Source organism: Hemitrygon akajei, chromosome 4 (genome assembly GCF_048418815.1).
Source record: "Hemitrygon akajei chromosome 4, sHemAka1.3, whole genome shotgun sequence".
Lineage (NCBI taxonomy): Eukaryota > Metazoa > Chordata > Chondrichthyes > Myliobatiformes > Dasyatidae > Hemitrygon > Hemitrygon akajei.
Window position 1 is genome coordinate 27,824,278 of NC_133127.1, and position 23,003 is coordinate 27,847,280.

Here is a 23,003-nt window from a genome sequence, read left to right on the forward strand (position 1 = left end):
TCAGTCTCCGGAACCATTCCAGAATCTAGTGATACTTGAAAGACCATTATTAATACCTCCATGATCTCTTCAGCCACCTCTTTCAAAACTCTGGGGTGTACACCATCTGGTCCAGGCGACTTACCTACCTTCAGATCGTTCAGTTTACCAAGAACCTTCTCTCTAGTTATGGTAACTTAACACACTTCAAACCCCCTGATGCTTAGAACTTTCCCCATACTACTAGTGTCTTCCACAGAGAAGACTGATGCAAAATACTTATTCAGTTCATCCACTATTTCTTTGACCTCCCCTCCCCCCCATTACTACCTTTGTGGCATAATTTTCCAGCAGTCCAATATCCACTCTTGCCTCTTTTACATTATGTTACTGAAGAAACTTTTGGTATCCTCTTTAATATTATTGGCTAACTTACTTTCATATTCCATCTTTACCTTCTTAATGACTTTTTAAGATGCCTTCTGTTGGTATTTAAAAGTTTCCAAATCCACTTCCTTCCCACTAATTTTTGCTGTATTATATGCCCTCTTTTTGGGTTTGTGTTGGTTTTGACTGCCCTTGTTAGCCATCTTGTCTGTAGAATACTACTTCCTCTTTAGGATGTGTATATCCTGTGCCTTCCAAATTGCTTCCAAAAATTCCATCCATTGCTGATCTGCTGTCATCACTGCCAGTGTTCTTTTTCAATCAATTCTGGCCAACTCCTCTCTCATGCCTCTTTAATTCCCTTTACTCTACTATAATACTGATACATCTGACTTTAGCTTCTCTTTCTCACTTTTCAGGGTGAATTTGATTTTATTATGATTGCTTGTCCCTAAGGGTTCTTTTACCTTAACCTTGCTAATCAATTACAGTTCATTGCACAACACCCATTCCAGAGCAGTTGGGGTTCAGTGTACAACTCCCATCTGGATCCTATCACCCTTGCAGTTCTTTTGCTCTATCCACAATGATTCAACATATTTTGACCCTATATCACCTCCTTCTCATGATTTAATTTAATCTTTTACCAACATGGTCACACCATCCCTCTGCCTTCCCATCTAACCTTTTGATATAATGTGTATCCTTGGACATTAAGGTCCCAGCTATAATTTTCTTTCAGCCATGATTCAGTAATGCCTACAACTTCATAAATGCCAATCTGTAACTGTGCTACAAGTTCATCAACCTTATTCTGTATACTGCACACATTCAAATATATCACCTCTAGTCCTGTAGTTACCCTTTTTGATTTTGTCCATCTTTTACGTTGCACCTCATCTTGTTGTCTGCAATTTTGCCCCATCATCAGCCTCTTCTTGCTAGGAGTCTCACTACACATTGCTTCTGTTTGTAACCCAACCACCTCATCTTCAGCACTATCACTTCAGTTGCCAAATTAGCTTAAACCCACCCAAACAACCCTAGCCAACCTGACAGCAAGGATATTGGAGCCCCGCCAGTTCAGCAGTAACCCATCCTTTTTGTACAGGTCATACCTTCCCTAGAAGAGATCCCAATGATCCAGAAATCTAAATCCCTGTCCCCTGCACCAGTTACTCAGCCACACATTCACCTGCTACATCATTCTATTCTTACCCTCACACTGGCACATGGCACAGGCATCAATCCAGAGATTACTACCCTGGAGGTCCTGTTTCTCAGCTTTCTACTGAGCTCCCTAAAAATCTCTCTTCAGGACCACCTCACCTTGTCTACCCATATCATTAGTGCCAATATGTACCAAGACTTCTGGCTGTTCACTCTTGCCCTTGAGAATGCCATGGACATGATCTGAGACATCCCTGATCCTTGCACCAGGGAGGCAACATACCATCCGGGTGTCTCTATCTAACAGAGATAGAGATTCGTCTCTGTTCCTCTGACTAATGAATCTCCTATCAACACTACAGTCCTCTACACTTCTCTGCTTTTCTGAGCCACAACGCCAGACACCCGGTCACTGAGGCTCCCCCTGGTAGGTTGCTCGCTCAATAGTATCTAACATTATTATTGAGGGGAACAGCCACAGATGTACACTGCACTGGCTGTGCACTTCCCCACTTCTCCTGACAGTCACCCAGTTACCTGTTTCCGACAACCTAGGGGTGACTACCTCCCTGTAGCTTCTGTCTGTCACCTCCTCATTCTCCCGTATGAGTTGAAGGTCACTGAGCTGCTGTTCCAGTTCCTTAATATGTTCTTTCAGGAGCTGCAACTCAGTGCACCTTCTGCCAATGGTGTTTATCCGGGAGACTAGAGGTCTCCCAGACTTTCCACATCCCACACACACTACAAAACGCTGCCCCGGAGCCATTCTCACTATACTATGCACTAATAGATGAGGATTGAACATAAAAGAAGTCAAAGAGAATAATTTACAAGACAATGTAGCTCACCCAAGCCTGATGATCAAAGCCACTCTAAAGACCGGCACACTCAAAAGAATGGTCGCTCTGCTTTATAACTTGCTCTTAGTAAAACAACTATATCCATCTGCCTCACCTTCCCCAGTATAGAAACCTTGCTCCCGATTAATTATATACCTCCTCAATGGCTATTGCATCAGGTCGAAGCAGATGGGTTTTGCTCATCAGCTTACGATCAATGTCCTCCTTATAATTAGATCCAAAGACATCCTGTTCTGCAAACGTTTGCTTTTATCCCAAATTAGATATTTTGCACTTCCATAATCGGCCATCCCAGATCCCTCTTTCTTGATCTGTCACCTGTTCATAAACTCCATGTGTCTGCTCTGCTTCAGCCACTGCCCTGTGCTAGCTGCTATATTCTTTCACTATAGAACATAGAATATGTTGGGCCATTTGGCCCACCAATGCCTTTGTTGACTGCGATGCCATGTTAAACCAACCCCATATGCTCACATATCCATATCCCTCAATTCCTTGTCTGTTCATGCATCTGTCTAAATGCCTTGTAAACCCTACTATCATATCTGCTTCTACCAGTTCCCCAGGCAAGGCATTCCTACTATTCTCTGTGCAGAAAATATTGCCTCTTAAATCTCTTTTAAAATCCCACCATCCCTCACCTTAATGTTATGCTCTCCAGTATTTTACATTTCCAACAGAGCAAAATGACTGACGATCCATCCTTTCAATACCTCTCACAGTTCTGTGCACTTCTATCAGTTTATCTTTCAGCTCCTCCAACACTCCAGAGAAAACATCCCAAGTTTGTCCACCCTCTCCTTATAGCTAATGCTCTCTAATCCAGGCAACATCCTGGTGAACATCTTTTGCACTCCCTACAGGATGTCCATATCCTTCTTGCAATGCAGTGATCAGAACTGCACACAATACTCTGAACGTGGTCCACCCAATGTTTTACACAGCTGCAACACAACTTCCTGACTTTTCAGTTCAACACACAGACCTATGAAGTCAAACATGCTGTTAGCCTTACCATCTACTTGTGTTTCCATTTTCGGAGAGCTGGGTACTTATACCCCGAGATCCCTTTGTAGATCAATTCTCGGCACTGTCTAAGAACATGTACATCCTCCCTGTGACCACACGAGTTTCCTCCAGGAGCTCTGGTTTCCTCCCACTTTCCAAAGGCATGCAGGTTAGAAGAGTAATTAGTCACATGGGTGTAAATGGGTGGTGTGGGCTCTTTATGTTGGAAGGGCCTGTTACCATGCTGTATTTCCTAAGGGTCCTGCCATTTACTATATACTTTCCTCTCAAACTTGACCTCCCAGAATTCGATACCTCACATTTTCAAAGGCAAAACTTGATCATTGCTTCCGAGTCTGTAAAAATCCTGGCAAAATATTCTTGTTCAACCTTCTCTGTAACACTGTTGAGTGCTCCGCTTGTGGCAGAGCAGTCGTTGTCAGGGCAGAGTCGGTTACCAAGAAGTAGAATGCTGGCTGTGGGGCTGGGAAAGCTTCACAACCATTCAGGGTCATACAATCATGTGACTCTGAGGCTCCACTCTCCTGAATTTCCTCCCCTAGCACCTTTGCATCTGCGTCTCACCGTCCCTTTCAAAACAACTGCTCTCACCAAGCTGTTCACCACCACAAATTTTGTTATCTTTGCACCTGTGAACTCACAGTGGGCATCCATGATCTTATCACTTCTGATCCACCACCACACAGTTAATGGCTGCCCCGTCCTGTCTGACACAGAGAGATGAAGGGATTGGAGCAGGGTCAGGGTAGATGAGGTGAAATATCTCTGTGGAAATGATAAAGGAGGATTAGGCCACTTTATTTGGGCAGTTATGTGTAGCTTATTTGCACAGTTCATCAACAAGAGGGTGAACAGAAACAAGCCCCCACTTTTAAGTCTTTTAACCTATTTTTGGGCAAAACTCTGCTGGAATAACATGTTAGAATAATTACATTCAGCATCAAAGGAACACAATTTAAAATTCCATAAGATCATAAGAAATAGGAGCAAGATTAGGCCATCAAAGCTACACCGCCATTCCATCATAGCTTATTTATTATCCCTCTCAACCCCACTCCTCTGCCTTCTCCCTGTAACCTTTGATGCCCTTGCTACTCGAGAACCTATCAACCCCTGCTTTAAGTATAACCAATGACTTGGCCTCCACAGCCATCTGTGGCAATGAATTTCACAGATTCACCTCCCTCTAGCTAAAGAAATTACTCCTCTTCTCTGTTCTAAAAAGACATCCATCTATTCTGAAGCTGTGCCCTCTGGTCCTAGACACCCCCCCCCCCCCCCACTATAGAAAACATCTTCTCCACATCCACTCTGATTAACGAAGCTGCTACAATGATAGATCATGTTGCAGTGAGCATTACAGCTGTATCTCTGCACTTAACTGGCTGACAGTTCTCTCACTTGCTTGACTTCCCTCTCCATTGGAATTTCTTTGTGCAAATTGGATGTCCAGTTCATTGAATGGTCTTACATGCTATTACACAGTGAGTTGACTAATCAATGTTCTAAGTAAATTTATCATCACAGCACATACATATAGTATATGTCACCACACACTAACCTAAGATTCACATTCTTGTGGTCATTCACAGTAGATACAAAGAAACCCAATGGAATCTCATTGGGGTCTCAATTACTTATAATGTTCAGTCAGCATCTGATACAGGAAATTTGCAGATTTCCAGATGCTTAGATGCAAAGTTGTTGTCACCAAACCCAATAACCATGACAATCCAGAGGAACTCAGCTATGGTTCATAGTAAACTGGTAAACTGGGCCACGAATGACAGACTCCCAAAATTCACCTAGGTCCTGGTCAGTTAATGATATTTTCTTTTCATTAATAAGATTCTTCTTTGTCTTCTCAAATGACCATCTGGGAACGAGGATGGGTTTCATCCACTCTAGAGGATTCAGAGGGGACAAGTCATGATGAGGACCTTGGACTCTTCCATAAAAGGGGCAGGAGTGGTTTGTTAATTGGAGTGCTTCTGCCATTTACGATGATCTTCTATGTGTGCAAGATGCATGGACACTAAGTTCTCAGTAACATTCTTCTCCGCGTTGAGTGGCCATGGACTGAGGTGTCCCAAGAGTTATTAGGGATGTTGTGTTTTTTTCTCCACCAAGGGGGCTTCAATTTTCTCTGTCCACCATATTAGAAGGCTCTAGAGTGTTATCCTGTGTGGGCCATTGGAGACAGAAGGTATAATAATGGGATCTTTCAGAAAATAATCAGGTTAGTGCTGGTGAATACAGCTTACCTCCCAGATGCCACACAAGGCTTCTAACCAAGAACTGATATGCACTACAAACAATGAGGTGTAACTACACTGCTTGGTACTTACTTACAATGTCCCATTTCTATCTGCACAAGTTGATTTGCTTATGTGAGACAGATTAGTCGGTGCCTCCAACAATCAGAGCAACAGTGTTATGATTTGCTGAGTCATTATCAAAAGTGCACTGTTCTTATCCTCAGTACTAATAAACTGACAGCTGTGCCAATGCAAACATATCTAGCGACATACCAAAGTCAGCCCAGCACAAGGAGTAAAGAAACTCCTCCTTTACTCCATCGGCCCTCACCACCTGAAAGCATCTGGCCATCTCTGCGATCGGTGTTATTGTGCAATCTTCTTCAGACTCTGAACAACCTTTCTGCCTATCATGTTCCACAGGTGGACCCCAGATGCAGCCCCGAACTGCAAGGACTACTGCTAACCATATACATATGGGCAACTGAGGCAGCTCATGTGTTGCTTGGACACAAGTGCAGCCTCTACCCTACCAGGTCTACTGCTGTTACTACACAGGTGAGTAAGAAAATTCTAAGTTCTAAGTGAATTTATTATCAAAGTACATACAATTTATGGCACCATATACTAATTTAAGATTCAGCTTTTCGCAGGCATTCACAGTAGTTCAGAGAAATAGAAAAGAATTCATGAAAAATTACACACAAAGACTAACATGCAAGTAATGTGCAAAAAGATGACAAACCGCACAAATAAAAATAATTAAATAAATAAATCGACAAGTAATACTGACAACATGAGTTGTAGAGTCCTTGAAAGTGAGTCCACATGTTGTGGGATCAGCTCAGAGTTGAGGTGGGTGAGGTTATCCACACTGGTTCAGGTGCTTGATGGTTGAAGGGGTGCCATCGTAGCATAGCAGTTAGCGCGATGTTATTACAGCTCACAGCGAGGAGTTCAGGGTTCAATCCTGGCATCGTCTGTAAGGAGTTTGTAGGTCCCCCCTGTGGAGTGCATGTGTTTTCTCTGGATGTTCCAGTTTCCTCCCACAGTCCAAAGACATACCAATTAGTAGGTTAATTGGTCATTGTAAGTTCTCCTGTGATTAGGCTAGGGCTAAATTAGGGGTTGCTGGCCCAAAGGGGCCCATTCTGTGCTATGTGTCAATAAATAAAATAAAAATAACTCAAGTTCAACTTCAAGTTTATTGTCATCTGACTGTACATACATACAATCAAATGACACAATGTTCCTCTAACAAAACTATTATAAATTAATAAAATATAATTCAAAATACAAGTAGTAAAGTACAGCAAGGTAAACAGTACAGTAAAGAGCAAACAGCTCGCAGTGTTAATGATGAGACCTCTGTGTCGTTAGCCTCAGAGCCTGGGGGAAGATGCTGTTACCCAGTCCTGGTAGTCCTAGTCCTGATGCTTCTGTACCTCCTGCCCGATGGTAGTGGGTCAAAGAGATTGTGGGATCAGCGGTAGGGATCCTCAATGATACTCTGGATCTTTCATCTGCAAGGCTCCAGTAAATGCCTCAAATTGTGGTGAGGGAGACCCCAGTGCTCCCAGTGGTGTTTACTGTTCTCCATAGGGTCCTGTGGTCCAATACCTTGCAGCTTCCGTACCACAAAGTGATGCAGTCAAACAGGAGACTCTCGGTGATGCTCCTGTAGAAAGTTGGAAGAATGTGAGTGGGGAGCCTTGCACGTCTGAATCTCTTCAGCAAGTGTAGACAATGCTGTACATTCTTGACTAGTGAGAAGGTGTTGTGGGTCCAGGTTAGATCATTCATTATGTGCACACCAAGGAACTTTGTGCTCTTCACTCTCTCCACGCCATGTGCAATGGAGAGTGGTCAACTTGTGCCTTCCTGAAGTCCACAATCATCTTTGCCTTGTCCACATTGAGACTCAGGTTGTTGTTATCACTCCACTTAACCAGCCTCTCTACCTCCTCCCTGTTTGCTGATGGGGCCAACCACCGTTGTATCATCAGCGAACTTGATGATGTGCTCTGGGCTGAAGCTGGTAGTGCAGTTGTGGGTCAGCAGTGGATTGGGTACACAAATCTGAGGGCACCACTGCTCAACATGATGGAGCTTGAGATGTTGCTGCCAACTTGGACTTTCCACCAAGAAGTCCAAGACCCAGTTACAGAGAGGAGTGTTGAGTACCAACGAGGACAGTTTATCCACTAGCCTCCGAGGGATGATGGAGTTAAATGCCAAGCTGAAGTCAATGAACAATGTCCTGGCGTAAGAGGCATCGTTTTCTAGGTAGGACAGCACGGAGTGGAGGACTGAGGCCACAGCATCATCAGTGCACCAGTTTGAGTAGTAGACAAAACTGGAAAGTATCTAATGTAGCTGGAAGGTGGGATTAACTGCTCCTGATCCTGGTGGTGTGGTACCTAAGGCTCCCGTATCTCCTGTCCAGAAGAGAGTGTGATCTTGATGCTGAAGGCCCTTGATGATGGAGACTGCTTTCTTGTGACAGTGCCCCTTGTAGATGTGCTCAGTGGTGGGAAGGGCTTTACCCGTGGCGCAATTCCTGCATTGTTTAGTCTACCGCTGGCAACGCATAAGTGGACAACATGTGCAGCCCTTGCCTCAAGCAACACAAACAAAATGCTGGAGGAGCTCAGCAAATCAGTCACCCTCTATGGAGGGGAATAAACAGTCAACGTTTATTTAACTCTACCATACTGGACTGCTGCCGGACCTGAAAGAAGCCAGAATGAGAAGGTGAGGGGGATGGGAAGGAGCACAAACTAGAGGGTGATGGTGAAGCCAGGTGAGAGGGAGGGTGGGTGGTGAAATGGGGAAAAGGAGATGAAGTGAGAATCTGGGGTGGGGTGATAGCTGGAAGAGGTAAAGCACTAAAGAAGAAGGAAGCTAATAGAGAGGACAGTGGGCCATGGGAGAAAGGGAAGGAGGGACACCAGAAGGTGAGAAGGTGAGAGGAGAACCAAAATGGAAAAAGGGAGGGGGGGGGGAAGAGAAATTTCCCAAGTTAAACTGTTCAATCTCCTCCGAAGATACTGCCTGACCTGCTGGAGTACTTCCAGCATTCTGTGTATTCAATATGGGTCTTGAATGTTCGCCTATTGGCTGTCACTTGTTGGAGGGAAATCGGGTCACAGTGCTCTTGGGTCAGACTGTATTTTCCCTGCCAGTAGCTCCTGGGGTCACAGTGTTCCTAGGATTGGCTGCCTTTTCCCTACCAGTAGGTCTCCTTTATCTATACCTCGCCAACAGTGGACCCAGGGGTATTGTACATCTCCCCTGAGCTGTCATTGAAATGACTCACGCAATCAATTAGAAAATAATTGAACTGGTTGTTCGCGTGATAAATGGCTTGCAAGCAACCGTTCCAAGATCATCACAAATATTTAAAAACCTCCGCACACTTCCGACTGAGGGCAGCTTGTATTAATTCTAAGGATCAGTCAACAGCGTTGGGATTCGGGTGAGCAGCTGGCCGGCTGCTCGTCAGATCTCAAAAGTAAATATCTAGCCAGCGGCTATACCTGTCCACGCCCACTGCTGAAAGCACCTTCACATGGCCTCAGTGAGGGCAGCGCTGAGGGCAGAGGGGTAAATCTGCCGCTCACACCTACCTCTGTCTTCCACACAGCAGATATATACTGGCTTCCCCGACACAGTCCCCGAACTCAAGAGTGGCAGCTTCCCGGTAGCTCACCTGTACACAAGACAGCCCATAACCTCAGCCCCACCTTCACAGCCCGATTGGTTGAAAAATCACATCTCTCGTGTATTCTTCCCGGCGATTGGCGTTCATTCCCTCATTTGCATCTACCAGCCTTGTTTACTAATGTCATGTTATTTACTCTTGGGATCATTACATGAAGTTATGAGAAAGGACTTTAGCCAAACAAATCTGTGTTCCCAGTCGGCTCAGCTCCTGTTGCTGTTCCCCTGTAGTAATGAAAGCCGGGTTGCAATTCACCTTACTTAACCACTAAACAGCCAAAGCTTTTCCTTTCCACTCTGTTCCTTTCAGCCCCCCACACACACACATCGGTTTCTAGAGAAACCAGCTATTTCCCAGAGAGATTCTTCCTGTTTGGGAGGGTGTTTGCCAATTAGTGTTCAGTCTAATTCTGTTCTCACACGTCACCATTTACAAATGCAAACACACACATTGGAGGTCCCATTAAAGAGCTGATTTATTCAACGACTCAAAAAGGCAACAGTCATTCAGATTTAAACTCATTTTCCTCTCTGTTGATGCTGCCTGCCCTGCTGAACATTTCCTGCACTTTCTGTTTGTAACTGTTCAATACAATCTCTCCTGTCATGATATGGGGGAAGGGGAGCGAACATCATGGTACTGCTTTAGGAATTGTTGGATTTGCATTCAGAAATAATGGGGTTTCAGAGACGGGGTGGGAACTGGGTCCAAGAAACGAGCACAGCCAATGGTTGCCTGGGGAAGACATGGCTGCCTGACAGTAGGGTTATATTTAAACACAACGCTGCAGACTCTTGACCCTAGTCAACCACTGATAGTAGTCTTTAGGAGGGAATTCACTCAAGTACAAGATATGCTTAACTGGGGTGCTCTGTGGTTGACAATCACAAGAGGGGTCAGCTGTGAAGGTTGCAGCATTCCAATGGAATCATTTCACTCTGCCTTCCTTCAAATATCTTCGAGCTGGCCAGCATTGAGCAGCTGCTGCTGGGAGCAGATTGCTCCATGTTCCCTCTGATCAACAGGGAATCCTCACTCCCAATCTCCCCCAAATCCTAATCCACACACAATCCATCCTCCACCACAAAGTGATGGTGCAGCTCTATAAAAGCCTGGTTAGACCACACTGGGAAAATTGTGTTCAGTTCTGGTTGCCTCATTATACAAAGGATGCAGAAGCTTTAGAAATGGTACAGAGGAGATCTACCAGGATGTTGCACTTAATCCATCCTCTACTTCAAGGTAATGTTGCAGCTCTATAAATCCCTGGTTAAATCACACTTGGAAAACTCTGTTCAGTTCTGTTTTTCCTTATAAAGGAAAGGATGTGGAAGCTTTAGAGAAAGTACAGAGGAGACTTACCAGGATGTTTCCTGGATTGGAGAGCATGTCCAAAGAGGATAGGATGAATGAGCTCAGTCTTTTCTCTTTGCAGTGAGGAAGGATGATAGTGAAGGATGATAAGAGAAATAGATTGAGTGAACAGCCAGAGACTTTTTCCCTGAGTGGAAATGGCTAATATGAGGGGTCATAAATCTTGAGGTGATAGGAGAAAAGAATAGGGCAGATGTCAATGGTATGTTTTTTTATACAGAGAGTGGTGGATACATTAGGTTTAGAAGAATGAGGAAGGGATCTCATTGAAATCTATTGAAGATTGAAAGGCCTAGATGGAATGGATGTGGAGAGGATGTTTCCTATAGTGGAGGAGTCTGGGACCAAAGGGCACAGCCTCAGAATAGAAGGGCGTCCAGTTAGAACAGAGACGAGCAGGAATTTCTTTAGCTAGAGGTTGGTCAATCTGTGGGACTGATGGCTGTGGAGGCCAAGTCATTCGGTACATTTAAAGTGGAGGTTAATGGGCTCCGGATTAGTAAGGGTGTCAAAAGTTATGGGAGAAGGCTGCCGAAAGGGGTTGAGATAGATAATAAATCGGCTATGATGGAATGATGGTGCAGACTCAATGGGCTGAATAGCTTATTTCTGCTCCAATGTCTTATGGTAGAATGTGTTGCCATGAGTGATGGTAGAGGAAGGTATATTAAGGACTTTTAAGAAACTTTTAGACACGCTCATGATGAAAGAAAAATGGAGGGCTATGTAGGAGGGAAGGGTTTGATGGATCTTCAAAGAGGTTATAAGTACAGCATAACATCATGGGCCAGAGGGTCTTTAAAGCCGTACAGTTCTATGATTGATGTTCTCCGCCTTCCCAATCTACAGGGAATCCTCAGTGCCAATCTCCCCAGATTTCCAATATTCAGAATGTCCTCACTGACTACATCCGTGATATTCTCAGTCCATAGAAAATCCTCATGCTAACCTCCCTGAATTCCCAATTTTAAGAAATTCTCATTGCCAACCTCCCCATCCCTCTTACATTCAGGTGCGGAGGGACAACAGACTCCCAAGTAGAGATGAAAACATGAGTTTACACATAGGAATTCCAACAGAACAATGGTGACTCGAACGAGCGACACCACAAGATGAATCATATTCATACCAAGGAACCCAGGATGAGCGCTGATTGGGAGTCTGCTTTAAATAATCACAGTACGCAAAAAATCGGTGCCAGTCAAAATAAATTTGACAAGATTAAACAAGGGCTTAACAAGTCCGGATAAGCCAACAATTAACAAATACAGATGCTCTAGAAACATCAGAGCCCAACACTCTATCGCTTGCCACATGGGCCCGCAGGGCTCACGACACCCAGTATTCCTAACCTTAAGGGAATCCCCACTACCAATTTTCCTTCTTTCTTACACTGTATTCAAATAATTCTCATTGCCAGCTTCACCATCATTCTGGTCCTTATACAGTGACCTCCCTCCTATTCATAGATGTTTCCCAGGTAATCATCTTGGGGGTTAACCCAGGGAATATCAATCAATGGCACCAGGTCAGATTTCCTCCCAGACCCAACTCCAAACAGCTCGCTCTTGATCTTCACTACAAACAAGTAATAAATTCAAGTGAAATTTGTAATTATATGGATGGTTTTATGAAGGGTGTCGCACTAAATTAAGTTTTCCGCCCACAGTAATTTGGGTCAAAGTGAGAATAATTTGCCATGATGCTCATGTATATTTGCATCAGTAATTTACTCAACTATAGACAGCATTTGTAAGCTCTGATGAGTTGATAATCTTATTAGTGGCCAGTCGAGTTTGTAAGGAAGACAATAGCAGATGAAAATGCAGTGCAAGGATGGATGAAACACGACCTAAGAGAGAGGGGGAAGGGTCAGGAGATTTATTTTATTTATTTATTGAGATACAGTGCAAAGTAGGCCCTTTTGAGCCAGAAATCTCCCAATTTATAATGCCAGCCTAATCACTGGACAATCTACAATAATCAATAACCTATCAACAGTTATGACTTTGGACTGTGGGAGGAATCTAGAGTACCTGGAGGAAACCCATGCCGTCACCATTCACGGGGAGAACGTACAAACTCCTTACAGGCAGCGGCGGGAATTGATCCAGTGTAACCTGTACTGTAAAGCGTTGTTCTAACCACTATGCTATTGTGTGAGATGAATGGTCTCCTTTCATGATCTTTATATCCTCCCATGCCAGGGAGTACAGATATCTCCCATCACTAAAAAGAGACAGAATATTACAAAATCTCAGTTTAATTTCAACTGTCTCAGCACCTTACACATCCAGAGAAACGTAAATCATTAGATATTCCACTTAAGTTTTTAAAATTTTATTTCTGCTGTGTATTGATGTCAGAGTAGGAAAAAAGTAGGCTACAATGATGCGATAGGGTGATCACGGGATCTCTGTGGGGTGGTTCTCAATGCTTAATGCAACTGTGCGGATTGGGAACTTGTACGTAAACACAACAAACCGCACAGGAGCAAGCCAGTCAGCTCAATGGGCCCTCGCTGTGTCTATGTTTCACATAAGCTTCATCTCACACTCCTCGTCAGTATTACCTCCTCTCCCTGGCATCAGCCTCCTGAGCTTGTCCCTCCATTCTTCAGACCATGGATAGATCACACCTTAACCTTATTGATTCCACGTCATTCCATATCCCTTTAAACTATGCACTACACATTCAATCCCAGGTCTGGAACTTTCTGTTGACAGAGCCTCAATAGTGTCCTTGGGAGAGAGTTCTGAATTTCTACTAATCTTTCCTCACCACAGCTGAGGGTGGAAGCCTACCTCACTATAGAGTCTACTCTGCAGGGTCTTCCGTCTCTGTGCTGGAGCACCAATCTGTTTAGCACATCAACCACACGAACATCCACTGGAGACAGAATCGCTGCGCATTTATTCAGCTGCCTCTCAAAAACTGGCTTAACTGGGAAAGAGGCAGGCTAGCTGAACTAAATTAAGCATTTTTGTATCTGGAGTCATAGAGCACTACAGCACAGAACCTGGCCCCTCTGCCCATCTAGTTCATGTCAGATTGTTAATCTGCCTAGTCTCATCTACTCACACCTGGACCATAGCCCTGGGTGCCCCTCCCATCTACGTATTTATCCAGCCTTCTCCTAAATGTTCCAATCGAAGCCCCATCCACCACTTCCACTGGCAGCTCCCCTATCTCTTTCGACTCACTCTGGTCTTCAGGTAGACCAATTTCTCTTCACTAAATGAATTTTATTGGTGGGAGACTATTCAATTTTACTGGGAATGCCAAATTTAGCACTGTCGGGAACATTCTGTTACTGATTGAAATGACTGGCTAGCTACTACTAGAGTAGAATGAGTAACCTTGGCAGCAGGGTGAACAGTTCGCTGCACTTATCCTCATTGCTTTCCAATTCTGAACCAAGCAAAAATGAACAGGACCATCCCCCCCCCCCCCCACCCTCCCCTCAACCATGTACAGTAACTTGAGTAATGTAGTCGTTTCCTGGGCAAAATACAAACTGCTGGAGAAACTCAATGGGTCAGGCACATCTGTAAAGACAAAGGGATAGTTTATATTTTGAGTTGAGACCCTGAATCAGGACTGAAAGAGTAAAAGGAGATTGCCAGTATAATGAGTTGAAGGGGGAGTAGAAGCTGGCATGTGATTTGTGGATCCAGATTTGGAGGGTTTAATGGGTAGATGGAGCTGTGTGGTGGGAGGGGAAGTAGAAGAGATAGCAGCAGAGGCAGGCAGGTGATTGGTGGAGGCAGGTTATGGAATCTGATGAGAAAGGAACATATTGAGCGAAGCCAAATAAATGTGGTATGGGGCAGATGAGAACATGAGGGCAGGGAAAGCCACTGAATGGAAAGAGTGGGTGGGTAACAGGCAGATGGAACTGGTGGATGGGGAGAGAAGTCACTGGATAACAGGTGACTCAGGCAGTATCGTAAACAAGAGGGTGCATGAGAGATATTGGGTGGATCAGTAGAGAAAGGAACAAAGGGTCAAAGTTAACCGAAGTTGGAGATTTTGTGATGTTCATGTCTTTGGGCTTAAAGCTACATAGGTTCAAAGTTTAAAGTAAATTTATTATCAAAGTACTTATGTATGTGTCACCATCAGAGACCATAAGACTATATAATACAGGAGCAGAATTAGGCCATTTGGCCCATCAAGTCTGCTCCACCATTTCATCATGGCCGATCTAATTTTCCTTTCAGCCCCAATCTCCTGTCTTCTCCCTGTATCCCTTCTGACTACTGAAGAATCTATCAACCTCTGCTTTAAATATACATAAGGACTTGGCCTCCACAGCTGCCTGTGGCAACAAATTCCCCAGATATAGTAGCCTGAGATTCATATTCTTGGGGGCATTGAAAATAGAAGAAAGAAATACAATGGAATCAATGAAAATCTATACAGAAACCACAAGCTGATAAACAACCAACGTGCAAAAAAGACAAACGGTGCAAATACAAAAAATAATAATAATAAAAGCAAATAAATAGTAAATTAATAATACTGAGAATATGAGGTATAGAATCCTTGGAAGTGAGTCCATAGTTTGTGGAATCAGTTCACTGTTGAGGTGAATGAAGTTATCTATGCAGGTTCAGGAGCCTGAAGGTTGAAGGATAATAACTGTTTCTGAACCTGGTGGTGTGGCTATGAAGTAATGTTTCTCTGTTTGCTGTATTTTCGCCCTGACAGCAGAGGAGGCTGGGGAGAGAAGGGTTGGTGTGGGACTGGGGAGGGGAAGGCGTTCTGAAATGGCTGCAAACCAGAAGCAGTTTGTACAGCTGCAACCTTTACACCCAAGCCTGCACACCACAAACAGCACAGATCTCTATTCTGTGCCACCACTCAGAGAAAAGCCGCCTGGTAACAGGGCAAAATTCCCTCAGCGTCAGGAGGCAGAGGGTAACGTCTGATGAGTGCATTTGCAAATGGAAGTCTCTTATGAGTACTCACTGCCTTGCTTCTTGTTGTCTACACTAATGATTGAATCTTACATGTGGTGGGGTGATAAAGAAGGATGACATACTGCACATGGTCTGTTCAGCCAGGCAAACAAATAGAAAATAAGATTTAATCAAGTGAGATATGTAAATAGTCTGAGGAGGTGCAGATTATTACCAGAGACAAATGAGTAATCTTGGCACGAGCAGTCAAGAGGGCCTTATGGTGACAGTTCACTGAACATATCCTCACTGCTTTCCAATGCAGAACCATGCAAAAATAAACAGAAGCCTAGCAATGTAACTCTAGTTAATGTAGCTGCTTGCTGATCTGTTTCCAAGACAAGAGATTTTCCAGTGACAGGGAGGTTATCAAGAAGTGTGAAGGAAGAAATGGATCTCTATCAATCTTTGTAGGCAGTGGAACAGATAGAATCCTTTATGAGCAGAGATAGAAGACGCAAATGCAGTGTGTTTGTGCTAGAGCACTTGTTACAACATGGTCTGAGTACATCATATAGTTTGGGTATAACAAAGGAAATATTGTATTGGAGATGTTTACACAAATGTTGGCAAGACTAGAAAATTGTAGTTATGGGGAAAGATGGGATAGACTGAGGTTGTTTTCTTTGGAACCATGGAGGGCTAAAGAAGATTTAATTAAGATGCATAAAACCATGAACTGCATGGAAATTATGAGCAGCCTGAAAGGACATATTGCCCTTGGATGGAGGTCAAAATACAAGCATTGAGATTTAAAGTACAGAGACTCCCTAGGTTACAAATGATCTGACTTTACACATATTCTCCCATACCATTTTAGAGCATTTTTCAGACTAGTTATGACAATAATAAAGTGTTAATGACTGGAGGCTGTATATATGCCAAGTAGTATAATTATGGGTAGTGTTACTTAATGAAATGAAATAATTATATATGTATGTGGTACGGTATGATCTGGGTTACTTTAGAAAACAGACATTTATGCTTACAGAGACATTGACTGTAGACAGTTTTCAGGAACGGAACCCTTACATAACCCAGGGGTTCTCTGTAATTGATCAAAGTCTCAATGGAAGAGAGATAAGAGACTTCTTTCACCCAGGGGACGGTGAGCATTGTCAAACTCTCTGTGAGTGCATGGTAGATGCTGAGATCTTCATTACAAACTACCAGATCTCTATCTGAAGAGCTGTGACCCACAGGACAAGGACATAGAGCAGAAGATTGGATTAAGCTTGGCAGTTCTCTGAAAATATGACGGACCAAATGGTTTCCTACTGTGTTGTAGATCTTCTGCGATTCTGTGATTACAGAATAGTACGGGGCCTTCGGCAGATTATGTTGTGCTGACCTTTTAATCTACTCCGAGGTCAACCTAATCCTTCCCTCCTACATAGCCCTCCATTTTTCTGTCACCCATGTGCCTCTCTAAGCAGTTCTTAAATGTCCATAATGTATCTCCTTCTACCACCGACCCTGGCAAGGTGTTCCGTGCACTCACCACTCTGTGTAAAAAAAAATTACTGGTGACATCACCCTGATACTTTTCTCTAATCAACTTAAAAGTATGCCCCCTGGTATTAGCCATTTCCACACAGGGAAAAAGTCTCTGGCTATCCACTCGATCTATGCCTCTTATAATCTTGTTACGCCTACATCAAGTCACCCCTCATCCTCCTTCTGCTCCAAAGAGGAAAGCCATAGTTCGTTCAACCTTTTCTCATAGTACATGCTCTCTAATCCAAAGGCATTCTAGTAAATCTCCTCAGCACCCTCTCTAAACCAGAATTGTACACAATATACCGTGTGGTCTTATAGGGTTTTATAGAGCTGCAACATTACCCTGTGACCAATGATAGAAGAATCCCCACAAACCAGGTGCTCCAGTGTCTCTACTTTCTTAGAAGTTTATGGAGATGCAGCACACCACTGAAGACTTTGACAATCTTCTACAGATGTACAGTGGGAAGGATTCTGATCGGTTGCACAATGCTCTGGTAAGAAAATTCTAATGCACAGGAACATGAGAGGCTCAATCATGGGTAAGGCTCTCCCACCACTGGGACAGGACCAAGAGGTGATTACTCGGGAAGGCAGACATCCATCATTAAGAACCCTCTTCTCAATGTCACCATCAGGCAAGAGGTACAAAAGCCTGATGACCGACACCTCAGGGTTCAACAAAACGGTAGCTTTGTGGTTAGCACAATGCTTTACAGTAGCAGTGACCCAGGTAAAGTTCCCACCGCTGCCTCTAAGGAGTTTCTGTGTTCTCCCTGTAACTGTGTGGGTTTCTTCCGGGTGCTCCGGTTTCCTCCCACAGTCCAAAGATGTACCAGTTGGTGCAGTATAAAAAAAATCAGAAAAGGAGGACTACAAAAATTGAAGAGAGTTTTAGGCTTGGAGATGGTTACCTAGTTAAAGATGGTTTAGAGTACAGAAATACACAAAGAGTAAGGCAGCTAGACTGGATATTTAGCCAGGACAGGAGCCTACTTACAAACTACAAGAGGAGCTTAGCAGGTCAGGCAGCATCTGTAGAAGGAAATGGATAGTCAATGTTTTGGGTTAAGACCCTTTATCTGGACCCTTCGACAGTGCAAGAGTCTCAATCCGAAACATTGACTTACTGAATTCCTCCATCAGTTTGTTTTCTTTTTGGTCCAGATTCCAGTATCTGCAGCCTCTGAGTGTTTCCAGGACATAATCTCAATCAGTGGGCACAAAAGTACTGGGTACAAGTCCTGATTCAAGTCTTGGACAAGCTCGAGTTTACAGAGGCTGGAAGGTAATTGGTAAAGTTACAGAGCACAAGTACATAGGAAACAGACATCACGAGAACAATTTTCTATATTTTATTTCTATTTTCCACTCACAGCCACAGATCAGTATACTGTGGTCACTGAACCATTAATCTGCCCTGACGAACATTGTCTTCATAGCACCCTTTATTAATGAAATACACAGTCAGAGATTCTAAGAGGTTGCAATTACTTTTCAAACATGGCACAACTTTGACCGTGAACTGTGCTGAAACCCTCACCTTTACTCCATTCTGCACTGTGGATCAGGTCTGTCTCTCAGTTGTTTGACCCAGAACTGTCAAAGCCCAGATCCCCGTTGGGAACAGCCGAGCTTGTTGCTAGTCAAGGCTGGAGTAAGAACTCATGAAGCCAGCCATTCGATGCTTCCCTGCTGCACTCAATTAACACATTTCGCTGCACCTAAGGAATGGGACAAGCTGATAAGCCAGGAGAATGATCCAGTTTCGGTCAGAATACTCCCTTCATGATGAAGAGCATTCCTAGCTATTTCCCACACACTGCAAGCAAACCCCCTTTCAAAACTCTCAATGATTTGTGCCACTGAACATCTCCACTCTGCTCCTGGTCCTTGCATTCTGGAGCCTTCACAGTGACAGAACCACTAACACAACGCTTTACAGCGCCAGTGATCACTGATCAACCACCGCTCATTGTAAGGAGTTGTGCGTTCTCCCTGTGACTGCCTGGGTTTCCCCCACATTCCAAAGACATCCTACATGTTACAGTTAGTAAGTAGTGGGTATACTATGTTGACGCCGGAAGTGTGGCAACATTTGTGGGCAGCCCCCGCCACATCCTGGGACTGTGTGATGCAAACAAAACATTTCACTGTACGTCTTGATGTTCCGGTGTAAATGTGACAAGTAAAGCTAATCCTTAAAACATTTTTATCTGTAAACTACTGCAACGAAACTGGTCATTTAAAGCTAGTGTGTCTTGGCCATGTCACATCCTTTGAGACTCAGTGCCAATTTTAATTACTTCATAGCCCAGTCGTTCCCAATATTTTAATCTTACAGTTCGACAATTTCTTTTTCTAAATCTAACTTACATTTTAGTCTCTTCAATCTTTTAAATCCCACTCGTCTTTCCAAGTTTTTTTCCAACATCTCAATGAAGTGAGCCCTGAATGTCACTTTACAACTTTGCACCCATCTGGATTTTGGTAAAACTCTTTCCTTGTGTGCAGACCCTGGTGTTGGCCCATTGAAGTAGAAATCAGGCCCAAAATACACTCAAAATAGATCAATCACCCATTTTAAAAGTCCACTGAGCATCAGAATAGGCCAATGCAAATCTGTGACCAGTCACAGGCTACCTGGGCACATTGGGCACTTTAACAAAATGGTGAGATCTGTTATCTGTTGACTGGTAAGTATTCCCACCTGAGGGCTACAGGATCATAAGCAAGATTAGGCTATTCAGCCCATCAAGTCTGCTCTGCCATTCCATCATGGCTAATTTATTATCCTTCTCAACTCCTGCCTTTTCCCCATAACCTTTGACACCCTTACTAATCATTAACCCATCAACTTTTGCTTTAAATATGCCCAAAGGCTTGGCCTCCATAGCCACCTCTGGTAAAGAATTCTACAGATTCGCCATCCTCTAGCTGAAAATATTCCTCATCTCTGTTCGAAAGGGATGATCTTCTATTCTGAGGCTGTGCTCTCTGGTCCTAGACTCCCTCACATCGTTTCCACATTCACTCTAAGTAGGCCTTTCAATATTCAATAGGTTTCAATGAGATCTCCTCCCCCCCCCCCCCCATTCTTCTAAACTCCAGCGAGTAGGAGCTATCAAATGCTCGTCATATGTTAACCCTTTCATTCCCAGGATCATTCTCGTGAACCTCGTCTCCAGCGACCTTGGCCACTGCCAGCCCCCCCGGATGGAACATTCCACTTATTTTCCTGTAAGGTTATTTTCCTGTAATTAAACCTGTGAAGTTTATAGTCCATAGAGCAGAGAAAACAGAGGAGAAAACCTGACCGGGTGTGCAAAACTATCAGGACATAGGCAACACAAATCGAAAGAAACTTTCCCCATACCAAAACCGGAGATTATGGATTTAAAATAAGGGGAAAGAGTTCTGGAGGGGATTTGAGGAAGAAGGTTTTCTTCCAGAGGGTAGTTAGAAGTTGGAATGTTATGCCTGATGAGAAAGTGCAAGATTTGCAATGGTGTCATGTGGTCTGCTGCTGTTGTAGCCCATCCACTTCAAGGTTTGTTGTGTTGTGCATTCAGAGATGCTCTCCTGCACATTGTTATTGTAACACGTGGTTATCTGACTTACTGTTGCCTTCCTGTCAGCTTGAACCAGTCTGGCTATTCTCCTCTGACCTCTCTCATTAACAAGGCATTCTCACCCACAGAACTACAACTCACAGGTTTTTTTTGTTTCTCGCCACCATTCTATAAACTCCAGAGATGGTTTGTGTGTAAAAACCTGAGGAGATCAGCAGTTTCTGAAATACTCAAACCACCCCATCTAGCACCGATAATCATTCCATGGTCAAAGTCACATAGATCATATTTTCTCCCCATTCTGATGTTTGGTCTCAACAACAACTGAACCTCTTGATCATGTCTGCATATTTTTATGTATTGAGTTGCTACTACCTGATTGGCTGATTAAATATTTGCATTAACGAGGTGTACAGGAGTTCTTAATAATGTGGCCACTGAGTGTATGTTTCAACACGTGTTAATGCTGATGTGATGAGACATGAAACCAAAACCCACCACGTTGGGATGATGAAGACTGGAAGCTTATTTAAGGCCAAGGAATGTTCTGTTTTGTACTTACTACTACTATACACACACACACACACACACACACACACACACACACACACACACACACACACACACACACACACACACACAAAGAACCACTGTCTAGTTAAAAGTTTCTAGTCTGTCAGTCTGTTGGCAGTCACACAGAGTCACTGATCTACTGAAAGAAAATAGTAATTTATGGAAATATTCAGTGGATCAGGCAGCATCTGAGGAGGACAATTAAGTTTAACTTCAAGTTCATGCATTGTCATGGACATACATAGACAGGGCATAAATGCCAAGAAAATTAGCTTTTTATTGCAGCGGAATCAGAATCAGTTTAATATCACAAGCATACGTCATGAAATTTATGAATTTTGTTGTTATGTGGCAGCAGTACATTGCAACACATAATAACAAAAAATGTAATTTACTATTTTATTAAATAAGCACACAAAAAGAGTAAAGAAGTTGTGAAGTACATGGGTTCATGGGTTTAATGTCCATTCAGAAATCTGATGGCAGCACAGTAACATGACAAAGAAAAAAATAACCTAAACTTAAATTAACATAAATTATACATACTGTAGCTTACATGATAAAAAAAGCAATATCATTTATATCAAAATTAGTGCAAATTGAGTGAGAGAGGAAAGAAATATTACCTGAGGCAGTGTTAGGCTTTTCCAGGTTGGTTAAAGAACCTGAGGGCCGTGGAGAAGAAGATGCCTTTGGGCCTTCAGGTGTGGGTCTTCAGGCCCTCATACTAATGGCAGAATCAAGAAGAGGATGTGTAATAGTTCATGCAAATTACTTTATAATTCTGTTTCTTCCTCTGCAGATGTTGCCTCACCCACTGAGTATTTCAAAGTGTTTTATATCAGATTTCTACCATCTTCGGCATTTTACCATCGAATCACAGAACTATGCAGCACAGAAATGTCCTGCCCACCACGTACATACCAACTGCAATGCCTATGTACGCTGATCCCATTTTCCCACACTAGGCCCCCTACACCTGCCGACACGCCTTTTAAACATTGCAATTGTATCTAGTTTTCAGTTCACTAACTATTCTGCGAGGTTAACTACCTAATGATAAACCAAAAGTAAATACAAAGACTGATTTATTGCTAATCAAGTTTCAATTACATATAATGTAGGAACATTACCAAACAGGCAGAAACTCTAAATGGGCCTGTCACGGGCAGAAAGCAGCAAACAACACTCACGGCAGGTCAGTGAGTGAACTGTTCATGCATTGCGACTCTCAGACATTGGGTGAGAAGGTTCCAGTTCCCAGTCCCCTCCAGTGTGGAGTTGACTGACCTCAACAGGAATATTAACAGAGATAAGGGCAGAGTTGTTGCTCCTGACTACCCACGTGTTCATTCCTACAGCACATCCTGCTCCGCCCATACCAGAGTCTGTGATCTCCATGTCGGTCTCACCAATTTGCTCAGAGCCCACAATGCTGAGTGGAAGTGAGGCATGCTCGACATCAAGGGTCTGCCGAAGAGTGAAGATTTTGCACAAGGAGCAGAGTCATAGACTGGACATATTAGGCAAAGATGGTGGAGTGCACATTATCAGTGAATTAGAATGGTTTTCGTAAACAATGCAATAGTTGATAATAAGATTAAAATTCCCCA

The 23,003-nt window shown here is 43.4% G+C and overlaps 1 protein-coding gene across 4 annotated transcripts in view; it reads right to left on the reverse strand.

The window, feature by feature from the left end:
• Positions 1-23,003, reverse strand: part of lzts3a (leucine zipper, putative tumor suppressor family member 3a) — a 237,262-nt gene that overhangs the window by 76,083 nt on the left and 138,176 nt on the right. The window contains exon 1 of one of the 4 annotated variants that reach the window (XM_073042181.1): positions 9,313-9,379. The exons of the other annotated variants lie outside the window; for them this stretch is intronic. The gene's annotated coding sequence lies outside the window, so the exon portion shown is untranslated. Of the gene's footprint in view, positions 1-9,312; positions 9,380-23,003 lie in introns of those variants that run through there. 4 annotated transcript variants of the gene reach the window in all.